Below are 18,806 nucleotides of genomic sequence, written 5' to 3'. Positions count from 1 at the left end.
GGGAGACACAGAAAAAGGGGCAGGGAGACCCCTGGGAGAGGTGGGGGCCTACAATGTGAGAAATGCCCTTGTGCAAAGCCATGTTTGGAAAAGAACCACAAAGCCTGGATGGCACCACTGACTGGCAGAGAGAGAGAGAGAGAGAGAGAGAGAGAGAGAGAGTGTGTCTGAGAGCCTGACTCACAAAAAAAATACCCGCAACCCAGCACACGTTTTCACACCATGAACCAACACAAAGGTTTCCAATGCTTGCATTTATTAAAAAGAAAAAGCTAAAGCATTTTTGCAGGCAAACCAAATCCAAGCTCCAATCCCGAGCCCACTTACTAAGGAGTCAGGACCCACAGGCCACAGTGGGGCTTACTCCTGAGTAAACAGGCAGACAGGACGCCTCCCTCTTGACTCCTTCCCAGCATCGTCTTCAGCAGCATCAAGCAAAGCGGTTTCTTCCCCAGCAGAGATGGGGGTGCAGTCGAGGCAGCTGCACATCAGAGGAGAGCAGGGTGGTCTTCCTTTCACCAGAGGTCTTGCGCCGGAGATCTGCAGAGTTACCCGCCCCCTGTGAGAAGAGGAAACACTGCTAAAACGGGTGCTGGTGGTGGTTCAGAAAACCCAAACCAGTGACTCCAACTGGGAGGCAGAAGAGCTGCTGTTGTCAGAGTTCAAATTGCACACAGAGGGTCTGTTTTGCAGAGGGTTGGACTAGATGACCCCTTCAGTCCCCCCCAATGCTACATTTCTATTTTATGATAGTAGGAGAGACCTCTGAGCATTACATATATGCACTAGGTGGGATTTGAGTGGGGCTTGGCTACCACACACACTTTTTTTCTAATGTGGTTCTTTTTCCTTCTTCTTCTTTATGTGAACAGCAACCCCAGGAGAGGACACATTTGAGGAGATCATTGTGTTGCTGTGCATTGAACTCTTTCCCTTCCAACTCTACAATTCTGTGATTCAATAACCACCTTCACAGGGATGTTTCACACAGGTTGCCTTTGCTATTTGAGGAGGGTCAGCGACTGAGCCCCCACCCTCTCACACCAGGAAGAGCTGTTCTTTCAGCCAAGGGAGGCTAAGGGGAGTTGTGGCTGAGGGGCCAGAGAGCTTTCATGGGGGCAGCAAGGGGAGAGGAAAGGATTTTCACCCCCCAGTGTGCACACTAATATTGTTCCCCTTGACAGTGGATGTAAAGATTAAGAGAAGGAGGTGGCCGGGGGGGGGGGGGGAGAGCAATGAGTCTCATGTATGTGGGATCATGAGACACCACTGACTTATTTTCCAGACAAACTAAGATTAGAGTTAACTCACCTCTACGGCAACACACCACTTGACGAGTACACCGAAATAGTTGCCTTTGGGGCGGCCGGCACCTAAAAAGTTGCAGTATCCCTCCCTGCCGTCGACATCTTGGAAGGCAATTAGATTGGGCTCTGGTGAAATCTGGAAGAAGAAAAAGAAGACTTTGAAGGCTCTGTCTCTCAGGACTGACCTTCCACAACTTCTTCCACCGTGGCCCTGCTGGCTTGGACACCCGGAGGGCAGCAGGTTGGGGAAATCTGGTGCAGGAAGAATGCAGGGCTGGAGCACAGAGTCAGTCCCTTCTTCTGCCTCCCTGCACCTCCAGGACAGGGTCTGAGCCAAGGTGGTAGGGAAGGCTGCGTCAGAGTCACTGGCTTAACTGGGCGGCCACTGGCAAACTGGGAGAGAGAAGCCCCCTTGCCCAGGAAACTGGCCCGTTCTTTTACCCACCGCAGAGCTGAGTTTACTGAAGCACATTATTACAGATTTGAAAGGAAGAGCTTCCATGGATCACATAAATGAGGTAATAAGAAGAGACTGGCTGGTGGATCTGGCCAAAGGGGGCCCATCGAGTCCAGCATCCTCTTCTCCCAGGTTCTACCTGAAGTCCCATTTGGGATATTCTCCAGGAAGACAGATTGGCAAGATCCCACCTCTTTGGGAGGCACAGCAAATGGCAGACAATAAAGCTGAGAGCTGTGGAGCTACTCAGAGAAGAAGCATCTGAGAAGAAGGCCATACCTGGAGCCAGCAGCATCAAGAGGAGGACGGCCACAGAGAGGAGGCAGAAGATCTTCATGGCTGGAGGTTGGTGGGAATCCTGGAGGTACCAGAAGCCAAGTGGAAGAGCAATTGCCAGGGGAAGGAAAGCTCCCTCTACTTATAGGTGACTGGAGGACTGATGAAATCTTGTGGGATGCCAACCGTTGTTTGCAGGATGGATGTGGCAAGCCCTGAGGGGCACGTGCCAAGCACCAGCCAAAGACCACAGAATCATAGGTTCATCATGTCCAACTTCATCACAGCTGTAGCATCCCTGATAGGTGCCCATCCAACCTCCTGCAAGGAGAATCAGGCACCTTCTGAAGGGCTCCGTTCCACTGTTGAACATCTCAGAAAGTGAATCTGCTGGTTTGTGTCTTGCTCTCTACTCACAGTGGCACAGCATATTTTGAGTTCCCTTGGGGGGGGGGGGCGCTCTGCAGGCGGGACCAGGGCCTGGGTGCTGAGGGTGAACAAAACCCTTCCCACTAGCCCAGCTCTAGACTCCATCACTGCTGGGCAGGCATGGGGCACCGAGGGTTCACGGGCCATGCTGTCCTCCCTCCTCAATTTCCCAAACCAAGGGGGGAGCGTGCCTGGCCATGGCTGCTCCTGGTAGGTGCACCCCCCAAACACTGGTTGGGCAGCCGTTCAGCATGGGGCCAGGGTCCTCACATCAAGGCTCCCCCCCCCCCACATTCTTGCATGCTATTTTCACCCATATGGATACATATTACACCACTTTATGCGTTTTGGTGCACATTACTTAATTGAACTGCCTTGTGGAATTCATGGAAGGAGAACACTTGGAAGGACATCTCTGTTCCAAATCAGGCATAGTTGCAGAAAGTACATGCAGCTGAGGTACAAAACGTTTTTTTGGGAAATAGTCCAGCCCTGATGGAGGTGTTCTCATGCAGTCCGTGCCCAAGAGCCAGGTAATCTCCCAACACCACACCTGCTTGGGGGCCCAACTAGAGGTTCCTTTGGCCTCACCCAGCTGCAGGGCTCTTCTCAGGATCAGTCCTGAGAATCTTATGGAAACATTTCCGCTTGGGCTTTCTCACCACCCTCTCCAACTCAACAGGTTGTCCCTAACTTCACAAACTGAGTTCTGCATCCTCTCCTCTCCCTAGGCACCACCCAAATCTGGAGGCTATTGTCCCACATTGCCCAATACTTTGGAAAGGATTCTGAGGATGCAATGGGTCTGCAGGGGACAAAATCTGGGATTACCATCCACAAGTGGAAGTCTGTGGCCTTGGATACATCCCCATAGGTCCCACACCAAACTGTTCTGTTGCCCTTCTATGCTCTCCGGATCCATTTTTCCAAGGGAAAAGCAGCCTTGACCTTCTCTTTTCCTGGACACTCTTTGAGCACTGCCCTGCTGTCTATGTGTGGGTTTGTGTGTTGTGCTGCTTTTATGGTATTTGTGTTGCTTTCTGGATGCTTTGTTTCAACAGTTCTGGCTGACACTGGTTTAAAATTCTGTGCATTGTTGTGAATATATGGGGGGGGGGGGAATTACAAAAGTGGGCACCCAAAGTGAGGACAAGGCTTTTCTGTTTAATTTTGGAGAAAGGGGAGAAGTATCAGTGCTTGCTGTGAGCTGTTGGTCTGGGCTGTGCCTGTAACATTTAGCAGGCAGTTGCTGGTCTTTTGCAATCTCCACAGAAATGGGCTCCAGAAGATGTTTTCAGCATCCTTTCCCAAGAGCCTGAAGTTCAAACCAGGCAGTCAAGGTGGGGAACCTGTGGTCACTGGGCTAAGTCCCATTTCCCCACCTGGTCTTGCTTCAAGTTAACGGACAAGCGTTGCTCCATCCGATGCCCACAGGCAGCAAAGTTGGGTGAAGCAACTGCCAGATTCAGCACAGTGAACTTGGGAATTAGCCCAGATCAGAAGGCGATATTGGGGTGTGTGGAATGGTGGGAGTGGGGAACAGCACTGACAAAGAGATCCCTTTCCATGCAAACAGATTCAGGGATGGAACTGGAGAAAATGGGCAAATAACACATTTTAGGATTCCTTGAAAATATTGTTACACAGCACCCAAATTGCTGAATATTCAGAAAACCCAGGAGTTTCTGTATTTGCCCAGAGTTGGGTCTCCTTGAATGTGAGCGGAGATATAGATTTTTTTGAACATATAGAGAGAGCATGAGCATAAAATGGATGGGGTCACAGCATTAACACTCCCCCCCCCCAATCATCCTTCTCCGTTCCTCACAGCTTTGGATCCCCTCCTCAGGAAACAGAAATCTGTGTCTCCAGCTTCCAGGCTGCTTCCAACTCCGCTCTCACACTCCACGTGGGCTCAGGACCAAATATTTCAAGGGACGCCTCTCCCCATATGAACTGACCTGGACCCTGAGATCATCATCAGAAGCCCTTCTTCATGTGCCTCCTTTGCAAGAGACCTGGAAGGCCGCACTATGAGACGAGGTCTTTCCTGTGGTGGCTCCCTGTTTGTGGATTGCTCTTCCCTGGGAAGTTCACTCTGCTCCTTTAGGTGCCAGGCAAAAACATTCCTCTTCTTCCAGCCTTGGACTAATGGGAAAATGGTCTTTTACACTATGTGTGGGTGTTATTGTTTGTTTTCTTAATATGGTATGCATTTTGATGTTTTTGTATTTTAAACTGCGCTGTGGTTTATTCTTTTGAGATGCTGATGAGGACACTCCAGTGGCCAGCCAAGGTCCTAGCCCTACAAAGAAAGTTGTCTGACTAGCTCAGCAAACTCCTCTTTGAGATTGTAACCCTCTGTGGGATCAGGACCCCAAGAATTGGAAGAGATGAAGGGCACTCCCTGATCCACAGCAAGATGAGCAAGCTTTTTGCCTAAGCCTCCAGGTGTCAACACCTCACAGGTTGCGGATGTGGAGCAGGATGCCAACTCACTTGCAAGCAAGAGGAGAGGAGAGGAGAGGTGGCATCAGGGCTGGATTGGGGGCAGAGGTCCAGGGCTCCACTTAGCAAAAAGAGGAGGAGGAACCCCAGATCCAGCAGGGCTGGCTGAACCACATTTTGAGGGGCTCATTTGCCCTTTAACCTCTGCTTGCTTCTTATCTGAAGCAACAATTGCTTCTGGAAAAAATATTTTCCAGCAGTGGACATTTCCTGGCTCTGGAGCTAATGGAGGGATTTATTGCTAGTTGCCAAAGTGCAATTCCCACTTCCTTTCGGTCAGCATCCTAAACTCCACTGTGAGTAACCCAGAAAATGTGGGATGTAAAACACAGGAGCAGTCAATGACAACATTCCTAGAGTGTACATGTTAGAACATGGGGAGGGATGTCTGTCTAGCAATAATAATAATAATAATAATAATAAATTTTATTTATATCCCGCCCTCCCCAGCCGAAGCCGGGCTCAGGGCGGCTAACAACAGTAAAACAGCACAAACAACACTTTAAAATCATTCATTATAAAATTAATTAATTCAAGCCACTGGCAACCATTGGGCCAGAGCTCTGCGAAGATTGCCAATGGAGGGAGTCAGGCTGTGCCCTGGCCAAAGGCCTGGTGGAACAGTTCTGTCTTGCAGGCCCTGCGGAAAGATGTTAAGTCCCGCAGGGCCCTGGTCTCTTGTGACAGAGTGTTCCACCAGATCGGAGCCACGGCCGAAAAAGCCCTGGCTCTAGTTGAGGCCAGCCTAACTTCTCTGTGGCCTGGGACCTTCAAGATGTTTTTATTTGAAGACCGTAAGTTTCTCTGTGGGGCATACCAGGAGAGGCGGTCCCGTAGGTACGAGGGTCCTAGGCCGTATAGGGCTTTAAAGGTTAAAACCAGCACCTTAAACCTGATCCTGTACTCCACCGGGAGCCAGTGCAGCTGGTATAGCACCGGGTGAATGTGATCTCGCAGCGAAGACCCTGTAAGGAGTCTCGCTGCAGCATTCTGCACCCGCTGGAGTTTCTGGGTCAGTCTCAAGGGCAGCCCCACGTAGAGCGAGTTACAATAATCCAGTCTGGAGGTGACCGTCGCGTGGATCACAGTGGCTAGGTCAGGGCGAGAGAGGTAAGGAGCCAACTGCTTAGCTTGGCGGAGATGGAAAAATGCCGACTTTGTTGTAGCTGCAATCTGCGCCTCCATTGAAAGGGAGGTGTCGAAGATTACACCCAAACTCTTAACGGACGGTGCTGGCACTAATTGCACCCCCGCAAGAGATGGGAGTTGCCCCCTCAATCCCATATCGTCCCGTCCCAGCCACAGGACCTCTGTCTTCGAAGGATTTAACTTCAACCGGCTCCCACGTAGCCATCCAGCCACAGCTTCCAGACATCTGGTCAGTGTGTCTGGGGCCGAGTCAGGATGGCCATCCATCAACAGATAGAGTTGGGTGTCATCAGCATACTGATGGCAACCCAGCCCAAAACTCCGGACAAGCTGGGCGAGGGGGCGCATAAAGATGTTGAAAAGCATTGGGGAGAGTATCGCACCCTGAGGTACTCCACACACCAAGGAGTGGCGCGATGACAATTCCCCCCTAAGCGCCACCCTCTGTCCCCGACCAGAGAGAAACGAGCGCAGCCATTGAAGGGCTGTGCCCTGAATCCCCACGTCGGCAAGGCGGTGGTCCAGAAGTTCGTGATCGACCATGTCAAAAGCTGCTGACAGATCTAGAAGAATCAGCAGCCCCGACCCACCTCGATCCAGCTGTCTACGAAGATCATCTGTTAGGGCAACCAGAGCCGTCTCGGTCCCATGACCAGCGCGGAAGCCGGACTGGAATGGGTCGAGAGCCGATGTTTCATCCAGAAACCCACCAAGCTGTTCAGCAACCGCTCTCTCAATCACCTTACCCAGGAACGGAAGATTCGAAACTGGGCGGTAATTGGATAGATCTAAAGGATCTAATGATGTTTTCTTTAAGAGCGGGCGCACCACTGCCTCCTTCAATTCTCCTGGGAATGTCCCCGTGCCAAGGGACAAATTGATGATATCCCCCAGGAGGGCCCGCACCTCGTCTGGACACGCTCTAATCAGCCAAGACGGGCACGGGTCGAGAGGACAGGTGGTGGGCTTTCCAGCTCGGAGGAGTCTGTCCACATCGGCTGGGGATATCCGGTTGAAGTGGTCCAATACTGGACCCGAGGACAGTCGAGGGGCCTCCAGTTCCTTTATTGTATCCAAATTGGCAGGGAGGTCATGGCGGAGCAACAAGACCTTCTCCGCAAAAAAGCTCGCAAATGCCTCACAGCTATGTGTCAAATTGTTATTTAAATTTGGCTGTCCCTCAAGGGACGTTAAAGACCTGATTATCCTAAATAATTGCGCCGGGCAAGAGCTAGCGGATGCAATGGAGGCCGAGAAGTAAGACTTCTTAGCAGCCTTCACCGCCATCTCATAGGTTTTCATAAAAGCCCTATAAGATGTTCTTGAGGCTCCGTCACGGGCACCCCGCCATACTCGCTCTAGCCGTCTGAGGTCCCGCTTCATTTTCCGGAGCTCCTCGGTAAACCAGGGAGCCCGGTTTCTGCGGGGTCGCAGAGGGCGCTTAGGTGCGATCTCATCGATGGCTGCCAGGAGCTGGATATTCCAGCCCTCAACAAGCTCAGTCAATGAGTCGCCAGGGGGAGCAAGGTCCCGCAAGGCTTGGCGGAATCTATCAGGGTCCATCAGCCTCTGCGGGCGAGCCCAAATTGGCTCGCCACCTAAGCAGGGTGGGGGTGGAAAGTCAATCCTGGCTTTCAGAGCGTAGTGATCAGACCATGGTACCTTCATCGAAGGAGACATGATCACATCTATACCTACGCCAAAGATCAAATCCAGCGTGTGACCTGCTTGATGTGTGGGGCCCGAAACAAACTGGGAGAGCCCTAGTGTCGCCATGGAAGACACCAGGTCCAGAGCCTGTGAGGAGGGAGTGGCATCAGCATGGATGTTGAAGTCCCCCAATACCAATAGGTTAGGGAACTCCAAGGCCCAGCCGGCCACCGCCTCCAATAGGCCTGACAGGGTGGCTGCTGGTGCGCTAGGTGGCCGGTACACCAGCCAGACAGCCAAGCTCTCCTCGGAGCCCCACACTAGGCCAACACATTCAATGCCAGGGATCGATGGCGATGGTAGAGCCCTGAAAGGACAATCTTCCCGGATTAATAATGCCACCCCTCCCCCCCGGCCCACAGTCCGCGACTGGTGGAGGACAGAGAAACCCGGGGGCGCCATCTCTCGCAAGGTAACTGTTGCCCCTTTGCGCACCCAGGTCTCCGTCACACAAGCCAGGTCGACCCCCTGCGAGATGAAGAAATCTCGCAGGGTGGCAGTTTTGTTGCCTATAGACCTGGCATTGCACAACACCAGTGACGGAGGTGAGTTATCCTTGCTCACCCTACCCTCGTCCCTCGGGATGGGGCGCAGATTGGAAGGGGTACGAGCATATCCATATCTCGATCCCCTTCGCCTATAATATCTGCCCCCACCGCCATACCTCCCTCGCCCCTCCACGGTAGGAATCCCAAGCCTCATAGTGGCCTCCATTGATGGCAATTAATGTTATTCTTCCGCAGCCTAACACAATAAAACCTTAAAACAATAAGTACAAAAAACAAAAACAGCCCAGAAACAATAAAACAATACAAATAAAAACTGCCAAAATTACAGATTCGTCAAAAACTAACAAATTCCCAAGCCCACCCAAACATCCATCCCACCCCCATATATAAAAAATCTAAAGGGAAAGGGAGATTTAAAAACATGTTAAAAAAGAACTCTGGACCACCTCCGGGTCCTCCTGGGCAGTAGCAGCATCAGAGGCAACAACTGTCCTTGTGAGGCCCCACCCTGGGCCAGATAGTAGGTGGCAGGAACAGTCCTTGTGAGGCCCGTCAGCCCCGCCCTAGGCCAGGTGGTAAGTGGCAGAAAGGAGCAGGGCCCTCAGGCACTCACTCAGGGAAGTAAACTTCCTGGGGACGGACTTCCTCCGCATGTGACCAGAGGTGGGTGTGGCCTCACCTGTGCAGGTAAATGTAAAAGCACAGGGCAGGCAGCCATCTCTCTCTCTCTCTCTCTCTGCCATCTTCCTTCGATGAGGAAACATCTAAGGATGCTCTCTTGGCTCTCAGCCAAGAGAGGACTAAGGGACTATCTTCCATAAGATAGATTCTGAGTGTATTTTACCTTTTTAAGCCTGTCTGCCTTCTGGGATCATATTGTGAACAGAACGTGAGTAAACTCTTTTATACTTTTATGAAGACTGTGTTGTGTCTTGTATTTTAAGAGGGAACAAAAGGGGAAATTACCAGAGTAATTATTATAGAGGTTCTAGCGAACCTGTGCAAGCGTTACCGTTGCGAACGTAAAGGGGAATGTCTATAAACTCTGCTGATATTTTGGGAACTTGTTAGCACAAGTTGGATAAGGATATAATTAGTCAATATATCCTCTCCTGCACCCCAGAACATTCCCACAGAAAAAGCATTGGCTTGCGGGGGATATTGGAATTGAGCCCATGGTGGTATGATGGGATGGAAGAAGTGAGGGAGGGGAAGAAGAGCATCACCTGAACCAAACCTGGTGGCTTAGGTGAGTGTCACTCAGATGATGGGGAAGAGGAGCTCACCTGAGGAGCCTCACCTGTCTTGGGTGAAAATGAGGCTTTGGACATCCATCAGACCCCCTTCCTTAAGAAGACAAGGATGAGGAGCCTGGAGTTCGCCAGATAATGTTGAGGACTAACAATGGTGACTCTGTGTTTTTGTGTTTGTATGTGTGACACCTCGGATAGTAGAGTCTGACCCCCAAAATCCCCCCTCCCCACACACGTTTTCACAACAGATTTTTCCAATGTTTGCATTTATAGCTCACCTTAACGGCAACATAATAGGCCAATTGAACCCAAAAAACGAGGCCTCCCACACCATTTTTGGCATCTCCCCCCCCCCAAGACATTGACATCTCCAATTATCACATTGGGCTCTGGTGAAATCTGCTTCTTCTTTCTCCACCTCCTCCCCGCTTTCTCTGCCCTGGTCAAGTCCTGCTTAGGAAACATCCCGTCCCTCTGTGTGCAACTGCCCAAGGAAGCGCGGCAGTTGGAGAGGAGATGTGGAGAAAGAGGCACAAGGAGAAGCAAGGGGTGGGCCCACAATGTGAGAAATGCTCTTCTGCAAAGCCATGTTTGCAAAAACAACCACACAACCGGGATGGCACCACTCACTGTCCTAGAAGAATGCATTTTCCGAAATGCACTCAGCCAGCAATGAAGATAAGGCAGGAGATACGGGTCCTTGGGGGAGAAGGCTGCCCATGGCTACCAGCCAAGATGGCTACTTTCTCCCTCCCCTGCTGGACACAGGAGGCCTCTGAACATCATTGGCCCAGAATCACAAGTGGGGAGAGTGGTGTTCACTCAGGTCCTCCTTGTAGGCTACCAATGGCCATGAATCACATGGGATTCCCAGGAACTGGCATTAAGAAGCGTTCTGGCCTCTCACCGCAGAGGCAGAGCATCTCCCTCATGCCCAGCAGCCCCTGGTCTGCATTTCAGGCCATCCGAGTCAGTGGTCATCCCTGCCTCCTGGGCGAGGGAGTTCCATAGTTTCACTACAAGCTGCATGAAGAAGCCCTTGGTTTTATCTCTCCCGAATCTCCCGACACTCAGATTCCCATCACATCTCCATTGCACTCCTATATGAACCCGCCTTACCTCCCATTAGGAAACCCCTGCATCTCTTTCACCTTTTCCCCACACGCAACCTGCCCCACTGATCTCGCTGCTTGGTAGCCTAGGCATTCTGGAGGGCAGTGTGTCAGCATCTGATAAACACTCCCAGGGCAAAGGGTTTCTCTGGAGCCATTCACGTCAAGGGATGTTTTGCCCTGGAGTTCAAGGTGAGTTGCAGCAATTCCATTCTCATTCTGGGTTCCCTGCTGGCGATCTTGATGGAAAAGGCCACCAGATGAGAGCTGAAGTCAAGGTGAGCTTGAGGATCTGAATGGTGGTGGCTCCCCTTTGTTGCAAGTTCTTAGAGGGAGAGATGATGCTGTCAACAGCCATTGGAGCTCCTGCCAGAAAGAACGTGGAAACCAAACAGCTGGCGCATCACTCTTTTTTAGACCTGTTCCCCTCCAGATGTTTTGGAATACCACCACAGCATGTGGACTTGGAGAAACTTCAAGTTCCCCTTAGAAAATCTGCCACCCACCCACTCCCACAGGACACGATGTTTCAGATCTAATCATTTCAGTTCTGAAATGCATGCCCTGCTTCTTCCATTTCACAAAGGATTTGCTCAAAGCATCAAAGCAACATTGGTCCACACACTAAAATACAGAGCAATCTGAAAACAGCAGCTAAAAGGGGAGAGAGGAGGGCAATTTGGTCAATTTCAATTTTTCACAGTTTCATTTTCCCAAACTGCCTTAAAATACAGAAACATTCTCCTGAAAACTAATCAGCATTTTTTTTGCAAATTTTTCCAATTCTGCAGTTATTTCCTTCATCTACATTACTTGACTGGAGAACTGCATTGCAAAATTCAGATTAGAGCAGATTTGGAAGTTCAACTTGGTTCCGGCTTGCATATTGTCCGGAAAGTGCAAAATTTGTAGGCTGTCCTGCAACTTGAACTGACTTTATTCCCCCCCCCCCACGCCCCACTCCTGAGCAACCCCACAGAGAACTCCAGCAAGAGTGAAGAAAGAGCAACAGTTTGATTTCATAGCAACTTGGGGGGTTCCATGCATATTCCTTTTCATATTTGAAAGATCAGGGATGTCAGCTGATAGCAAAGTCAGGGAAAGAAATATTTTCTTATGCAAGATTCCTGCACTTTGTTTGAACAATGAATTTGGATGCCTGGTGAAGGCCTATATTTATATCAGCCAAAGGGATTTGTTGTTCAATAAAATTACATCAAGCATCACCTTCTTCTTCCTTTCTCCGGGTGCTGGCCATTCCTTGCTATTATCTCCCCATCATCCTATGGGCATAGCTGGAGTGCATCTCCCATCATTCCTGCTGCTAGCCCTTCTGGCTTGTGGGGCGGAAGGGAGCTGGGGGTCCCCATCAACATCTGGAAGGCACCACCCTGGCTACCACTTACCCTAGCCCGTTAACTCTGAGAAGGAGAGTCTCCCTCTCCACCTTACCTGGCGCTCCCAGGAGCAGGAGGAGGAAGGCAACCGAGAGACCAGGTGGAAGAGCTTCTGGGCTGCATGCCGGAGACTCCAGGGCAGAGCGGAGGTGGGGAGCTTCTCCGTGTTTCTAGGTCACTGGGGGTTGTGACACCTTCAGGGGTCTTTGGAAATCTTGCGGGGAGAGGGGAGGATGAGCACAGCCCACAGGCCTTCCCAACGCAGGGTCTCCACCAGTTTCTGCAGAAGACAAGGAAGCAGAGAAATGTCCACAAAGGCAGAGAGTGAGAACGATAGTCTTGAAGTCCTTGTAGGGATGGGGACTTGTAGGAATGGGGACGGGAGATCTGGACGCAAGGCACAACTCACACCTGGGTCAAACACAGTCTTCAGAAACCTGGTGCTCTCCAGATGTTTGGGACTACAATTCCCGTCGCCCCCAGCCTGCAAGACCATGTGAGGCCAAAGGTGAGAGGAGATTTTGCATTCATATGCTACTTGCTTGTAAAAAGATCCAGAGTAGTTTACAAAAGAGCGTGAGAATATCTGTGGGGCAGTTTGGGCCAGCCACACCCAGGGGTTTGGTCATGGATAAATCCACGGGCATAGCTATGACTTTATCCAGAATCTTGAGATGTCTCCCCTTCCCCTTTTTGCTCTATTTTGGGTGCAGACCATTTCTTGCTGTTCCCTCCCCATTTTACTTGAGGGGCAGCTAGTGTTGGGACTGTCAGATATTTGTGGACTGCATCTCTCATTACTCCTGGCCGGTGGCCCTTCTGGCTTGTGGGGCAAGGGGTGCTGGAGGTCCCCCTCAACACTGGGAAGTCCCCACATTGGCTCCCAGGAACAGGAGGAAGGGGACAACACAGAGATATTTCATATTTCATTTTGGGGAGTGGAGAGAAATATCAGTGCTTGCTGTGAGCTGTTGGTCTGGGCTGTGCCTGTAACATTTAGCAGGCAGTTGCAGGTCTTCTGCAATCTCCACAGAGATGGGCCCCAGGAGATGTCTTCAGCATCCTTTCCCAAGAGCCCGAAGTTCAAACCCAGCAGGCAAGGTGAGGAACCTGTGGTCACAGGGCTAAGTCCCATTTCCCCACCTGGTCTTGCTTCAAGTTAACGGACAAGCGTTGCTCCATCGGATGCCCACAGGCAGCAAAGTTGGGTGAAGCAACTGGCAGATGCAGCCCAGGGAAATTTGGAATTAGCCCAGATCAGAAGGTGATATTGGGGTGTGTGGAATGGTGGGAATGGGGAGCAGCAATGCCAAAGACAATGGTCAAAGAGATCCCTTTCCATGCAAACAGATTCAGGGATGGAGCAGAAAGGGGGCAAATAACACATTTCAAGTTCCTTTGAAATATTGTTACGCAGCACTCAACTCCCTGAGTGGTGAGAAAATCCATGAGTTCCCGTGTTTGCCCAGAGTTCGGTTTCCTTGGAATGAAGGTCAGCGGAGGCTGTGCTGTCTTTAGGATATCTGGTGTTATTTACACATATAGACAGCCTGAGCATAAAATGCATGGCTTCAATGCACCCCCCCCCAAAAAAAACTCCCTCCTTTTCAGTCACAGCTTAGGATTCATCACCTGAGGCCTTTTCTCTTGCATCTCCTCAGCAAGAGTTCTGGAGAGGGGGCAACACTAGGCAGCTAGGGGCTGGGGGTGGAGGAAAGGCCCACCCATTAGTCAGAAGGACCCCTTCACTCAGTTGCCGCTCTTGCAACCTGACTCGTTCTTTTGAGATGCTCATGAGGACACTCTAGTTGCCGCCAGAGTCATTGCCTTATAAAAAAAACTTGTCTGACCAGTTCTGACCTCCTCTCTTAGATTCTAACCCCCCATGGGTACAGGACCGCTGGAATGAGAAGGAACTGAAGGCACCCTCAATATGAATCACCTTTTGGCCAAAGCCCCCAGGTGTCAACACCCCACAGGTTGCTGATGTGGAGCAGGATGCCAACTCACTTGCAGGCAAGAGGAGAGAGGCCATCAGGGTTGGATTTGGGGCAGAGGTCCAGGGCTCCACTCCACAGAAGGAGCAGGAGGCTCCCCAGATCCAGCAGAGCTGGCTGACCACTTGTTAAGGTATGTGAAGTAGAACACATTGCCTTCTCAGGAAGACCTCTTGTGAGGCCATAGAGGCACAAGATGCCAACTTCAGGCTGAGGATTCCTGGGGTGTTGGAATGGGAAGTGGGGAAACCTCCTAGCATCTCCACCTGCTCTCATGTCCCAACGGTCCTCACCGGCTTTTATTCCTCTGCTTGCTCCTTATCTGAAGCATGGACTCCTTCTGAGTACAGCCTTTTAAATGTTTTGTATCTATGGGTTTTTTCCAGCTCTGGGGTTAATGGCCCTAATGATGGTATACACTGATTGCTGGCTGCCATTGAGCAGTCCCAAAGGATGATTCCCTTTGGGTTGCTCTTCAGGCATGGCATGAAAGTGGGGGCACCACTCCCTTGACTTTTTCCCTCCCCCAAGAGCACATTTGGGTTGTACTTTTCTTAGCTCTGATTCTATTCTGGGCTAGTCATGCTGTGACTCCTCTGTTTATTACTTGTCTGGGAAGGTGAAAGGCAGAGATTGGATGGCTCAAAGGACCCGTCAGGAGGAGCTGAGAAGCAAGACATGGAGGGCAAAACTCCACGTGGAAGAAGCTCTGCAGAGACTTTCAAAATCAATGCAGGATGAATGTGGGTTGGTGTGAGAGGGGGTGGACTTCAAAATCACACCCTTCTCAGGTGTCTGTGGGTCAGGTGTCACCCACTTCCTTTTAGGCAATGCCCTAAACAGATATATATACTCCACTGTGTGCAATCCACTAGAAGAATTGGCTTGTAGAGAAAATTGGAACTGAGCCCATGGTGATATGATGGGATGGAAGCAGGGAGGGAGGGGGAGGAGAGCATCACCTGAACTAAACCTGGTGACTTAGGTGAGTGTCACTCAGATGATGGGAAGAAAGAGCTCACCTGAGGGGCCTCACCTGTCCAGGGTGCTAATGCATTGCAGGGGTTGGACTAGATGACTCTTGGGGTACCTTCCAAAGCTGAAAGCTCTATAAGTCATTGATTCTGTGGTATCTGGCTGCTCCTTGGCACATGAAACTCAGAGCTTGCCACATCCATCCTGCAAACAACGGTTGGCATCCGACAAGGTTTCATCAGTCCTCCAGTCACCTATAAGTAGAGGGACCTCTCCTTCCCCTGGCAATTGCTCTTCCACTTGGCTTCTGGCATCTCCAGTATTCCCACCAACCTCCAACCATGAAGATCTTCTGCCTCCTCTCTGTTGCCGTCCTCTTCTTGATGCTGCTGGCTCCAGGTATGGCCTTCTTCTCACATGCTTCTTCTCTGAGCAGCTCCACAGCTCTCAGCTTTCTTCCTTTTAAACCTGACTCTGACCACCACTTGCTGTGACTCCCAAAGAGGTGGGATCTTGCTCCTCTGTCCTCGTGGAGAGTTTCCCAAATGGGGCTTCTGGTTGGACCCTGGGAGAAGAGGATGCTTTCCGGTGGGTAAAAGAACGGGCCAGTTTCCTGGGCAAGGGGGCTTCTCTCTCCCAGTTTGCCAGTGGCCGCCCAGTTAAGCCAGTGACTCTGACGCAGCCTTCCCTACCACCTTGGCTCAGACCCTGTCCTGGAGGTGCAGGGAGGCAGCAGAAGGGACTGACTCTCTGCTCCAGCCCTGCATTCTTCCTGCACCAGATTTCCCCAACCTGGTGCCCTCCGGGTGTCCAAGCCAGCAGGGCCACTGTGGAAGAAGTTGTGGAAGGTGTAGGAGGTCAGTCCTGCAAGAGAGAGCCTTCACAGTCTTCTTTTTCCTCCTGCAGATTTCACCAGAGCCCAAGCTCAATGTCCTAATCAGAGATGTGCACAGCTCGGAGGGAGATGCGTAAGACGGTGCCCTAGGCCAGTTGCTAGATGTACAGGAGGCCGAGTGTGTTGCCGTCACGGTGAGTTAAATCAAAGCTTAGCTGTTCCCCCAAAATTAGTCAAAGGTGTCTCATGACCCCAAATGTGCCCAGGAAATGCAGCAGCGGCAGTCTCAGCAGCCCGGAGCAGTTGGCTGGCTGGCTTCAGGAGCTGCTGGGAAGTCCCCATATGATGGTGGTGCAGGAGCTCTAAGATGCAGCTTCCAGGCTGCCTCCACCTTCCCTGACCCCAGCAACTAAGCTGCGAAGGGAGGCTTCATGCTGCCTGTTGGAGAAGCCTCCCAACTCCTACTTGCATGCAAGCAGGAGCAGGGCGAGGATCTCTCAGGTGTGAAGGGAGGCTTCACACTGCCTATCAGATCTTGCATGCAAGCAGGAGGGGGCAGGGATCTCTCAGTTAGGCAACGGGAAGCCTCCCTTCCCGGTTGAGGGATCCCTGCCCCCACCTAATTGCACGCAGGTAGGAATGGGATTGGGGTGCTCCAATGGGAAGGGAGGCATTGCACTGCCCAAGCCTCACCCCCACTGCTGCTCTCGGCCCTCCTTCTCTGCCTTCCATGCCTGACCCACTGTGCACCACTTCCCCATGACCACCACCACTGAACAAGCAAGAACTCAGGGGCTGCCCAGGCTCATGAAAAAGGAGATAGAAGCCTTGGAGTCTGGTAGATAGAAAAAGACCACATTTATTTTGTGTTTTGAAGGTTACTAGTTGATGTACTATTTCTCTTTATTTCTTTGGTGGTGATGGAAATTTATTTTCTTTTTCTGTATGGTGTATTAATGTGAATGGTAACAATACAATTTAATAAAGGGGGGAGGAGAAGCCTCGGAGGAAGGGGAAACGTGGCGATTGAGGTCAAGGTGGTGGCCACCCCTCTGCTGCAGCATCAACGTCCTGAACGTGTAGTATTTAATTAATTAAAGTGTCCCCGGATTCACTGAAAAAAATCTTAGGGAAAGAATGCCTCCATTGGCTCAAAGAACAGCTCTTTGGCATATGAGAGGGTGGGGGCTCAGTCGCTGACCCTCCTCAGATAGCAAAGGGAACCTGTGTGAAACATCTCTGTGAAGGTGATTATTGAATCACAGAATTGTAGAGTTGGAAGGGAAAGTGTTAAATCCACAACAACACACACTCAAAGTGATCTGCTCAAATGTGTCCTCTCCTGGGGTTGTTGTTTATAAAAAGAAGAAGGAAAAAAGAACCACATTAGGGGAAAAAATGTCTGTATGGCAGCCAAGCCCCACTCAAATTCCCCAAAGTGCATATATGAAATGCCCAGAGGTCTCTCCTACACTCATAGAATAGAAGTGTAGCATTGGGAGTCACCAAGGGGACATCTAGTCCAACCCTCTGCAAAACAGAACCTCTGAGCCTCTGAGCCAGTGTGGTGTGGTGGTGGAGAGCGGTATAATCGTAGTCTGGCGAACAGGGTTCACTTCCCCGCTCCTCCACATGCAGCTGCTGGGTGACCTTGGGCCAGTCACACTTCTCTGAAGTCTCTCAGCCTCACTCACCTCACAGAGGGTTTGTTGTGGGGGAGGAAGGGAAAGGAGAATGTTAGCCGCTTTGAAGGGGAGTGAAAGGCGGGATATCAAATCCAAACTCTTCTTCTTCTTCTTCTTCTTCTTCTTCTTCTTCTTCTTCTTCTTCTTCTTCGGGCAATTTGAACTCTGAGAACAGCAGTTCTGCCTCCCTTTTCTCTCTTCTGCCTCCCAGTTGGAGTCACTGGTTGTTATGTACTGAGTTGAATAGGATTCAAAAGGCAGCAGTCTGATTGGTCCGCAGGAGCCACCCAATCCAGCTCCAGGTGGTAGTGAATCCTCAACCTTATTGGCCTACAGGTGAATCCCGGAATTAGCCAATCACATGGGGCCCATTGTGTAAATAATGTATATAAAGCAGACATTTCAGGGGAACTTCCATTCCTCCTCACCACTATGAGCTGAATAAAGAGCATTAAATCCACTCTTGACTCCGAGTATATTTCACTGGTCTGGGTTTTCAGAACCACCATCACCACCCATATTAACAGTGTCTCCTCCTCCCACAGTGCGGTAATTCTACAGATCTCCGGTGCAAGACCTCTGGTGAAAGGAAGACCACCCTGCTCTCCTCTGATGTGCAGCTGCCTCGACTGCACCCCCATCTCTGCTGGGGAAGAAACCGCTTTGCTTGATGCTGCTGAAGGAGTCAAGAGGGAGCCATCCTGTCTGCCTGTCTACTCATGAGTAAGCCCCTCTGTGGCCAGTGGGGCCTGACTCCTTAGTAAGTGGGCTCGGGATTGGAGCTTGGATTTGGTTTGCCTGCAAAAATGCTTTAGCTTCTTCTTTTTAATAAATGCAAGCATTGGAAACCTTTGTGTTGGTTCATGGTGTGAAAATGTGTGCTGGGTTGCGGGGACTTTTTTGGTCAGGCTCTCAGACCCCCCCTCTCTCTCTCTCTCTCTCTCTCTCTCTGCCAGTCAGTGGAGCCATCCAGGCTTTGTGGTTCTTTTCCAAACATGGCTTTGCACAGGGACATTTCTCACATTGTAGGCCCCCACCTCCCCCTGGGTTCTCCCCTCCCCCTTTCTCTGTGTCTCTCCTCCAACTGAGCTGCTTCCTTGGGCAGCTGCACAGGGAAGGATGTTTCACAAACAGGAATTGAGCAGAGCTGAAAAAAGTTTGGGGACATACCCTGCAACATTTCTGCCATGAAAATATTGATGTGCTA

At 50.9% G+C, this 18,806-nt stretch overlaps 2 long non-coding RNA genes across 3 annotated transcripts; one reads left to right on the top strand and one right to left on the bottom strand.

The window, feature by feature from the left end:
- Positions 1-239: 239 nt before the first annotated feature.
- Positions 240-2,172, bottom strand: LOC310674000. The gene is made up of 3 exons (XR_014509296.1): positions 2,044-2,172; positions 1,312-1,443; positions 240-559 (listed from the first exon to the last, which is right to left on the bottom strand). It is a non-coding gene; the product is annotated as an uncharacterized lncRNA (long non-coding RNA).
- Positions 2,173-15,383: 13,211 nt separating this feature from the next.
- LOC310674012 lies at positions 15,384-18,447 on the top strand. 2 transcript variants are annotated; one of them, XR_014509309.1, is made up of 3 exons: positions 15,384-15,478; positions 15,986-16,108; positions 18,161-18,447. It is a non-coding gene; the product is annotated as an uncharacterized lncRNA (long non-coding RNA). The 2 variants fall into 2 exon arrangements; XR_014509310.1 differs by having other exon boundaries at positions 18,145-18,447.
- Positions 18,448-18,806: the final 359 nt, after the last annotated feature.

This window comes from Podarcis tiliguerta (assembly GCF_965153285.1).
Source record: "Podarcis tiliguerta genome assembly, chromosome: 3".
Classification (NCBI taxonomy): Eukaryota; Metazoa; Chordata; class Lepidosauria; order Squamata; family Lacertidae; genus Podarcis; species Podarcis tiliguerta.
Note: the sequence above shows the minus strand (reverse complement) of the source record. Positions and strands in the feature narration are given on the sequence as shown.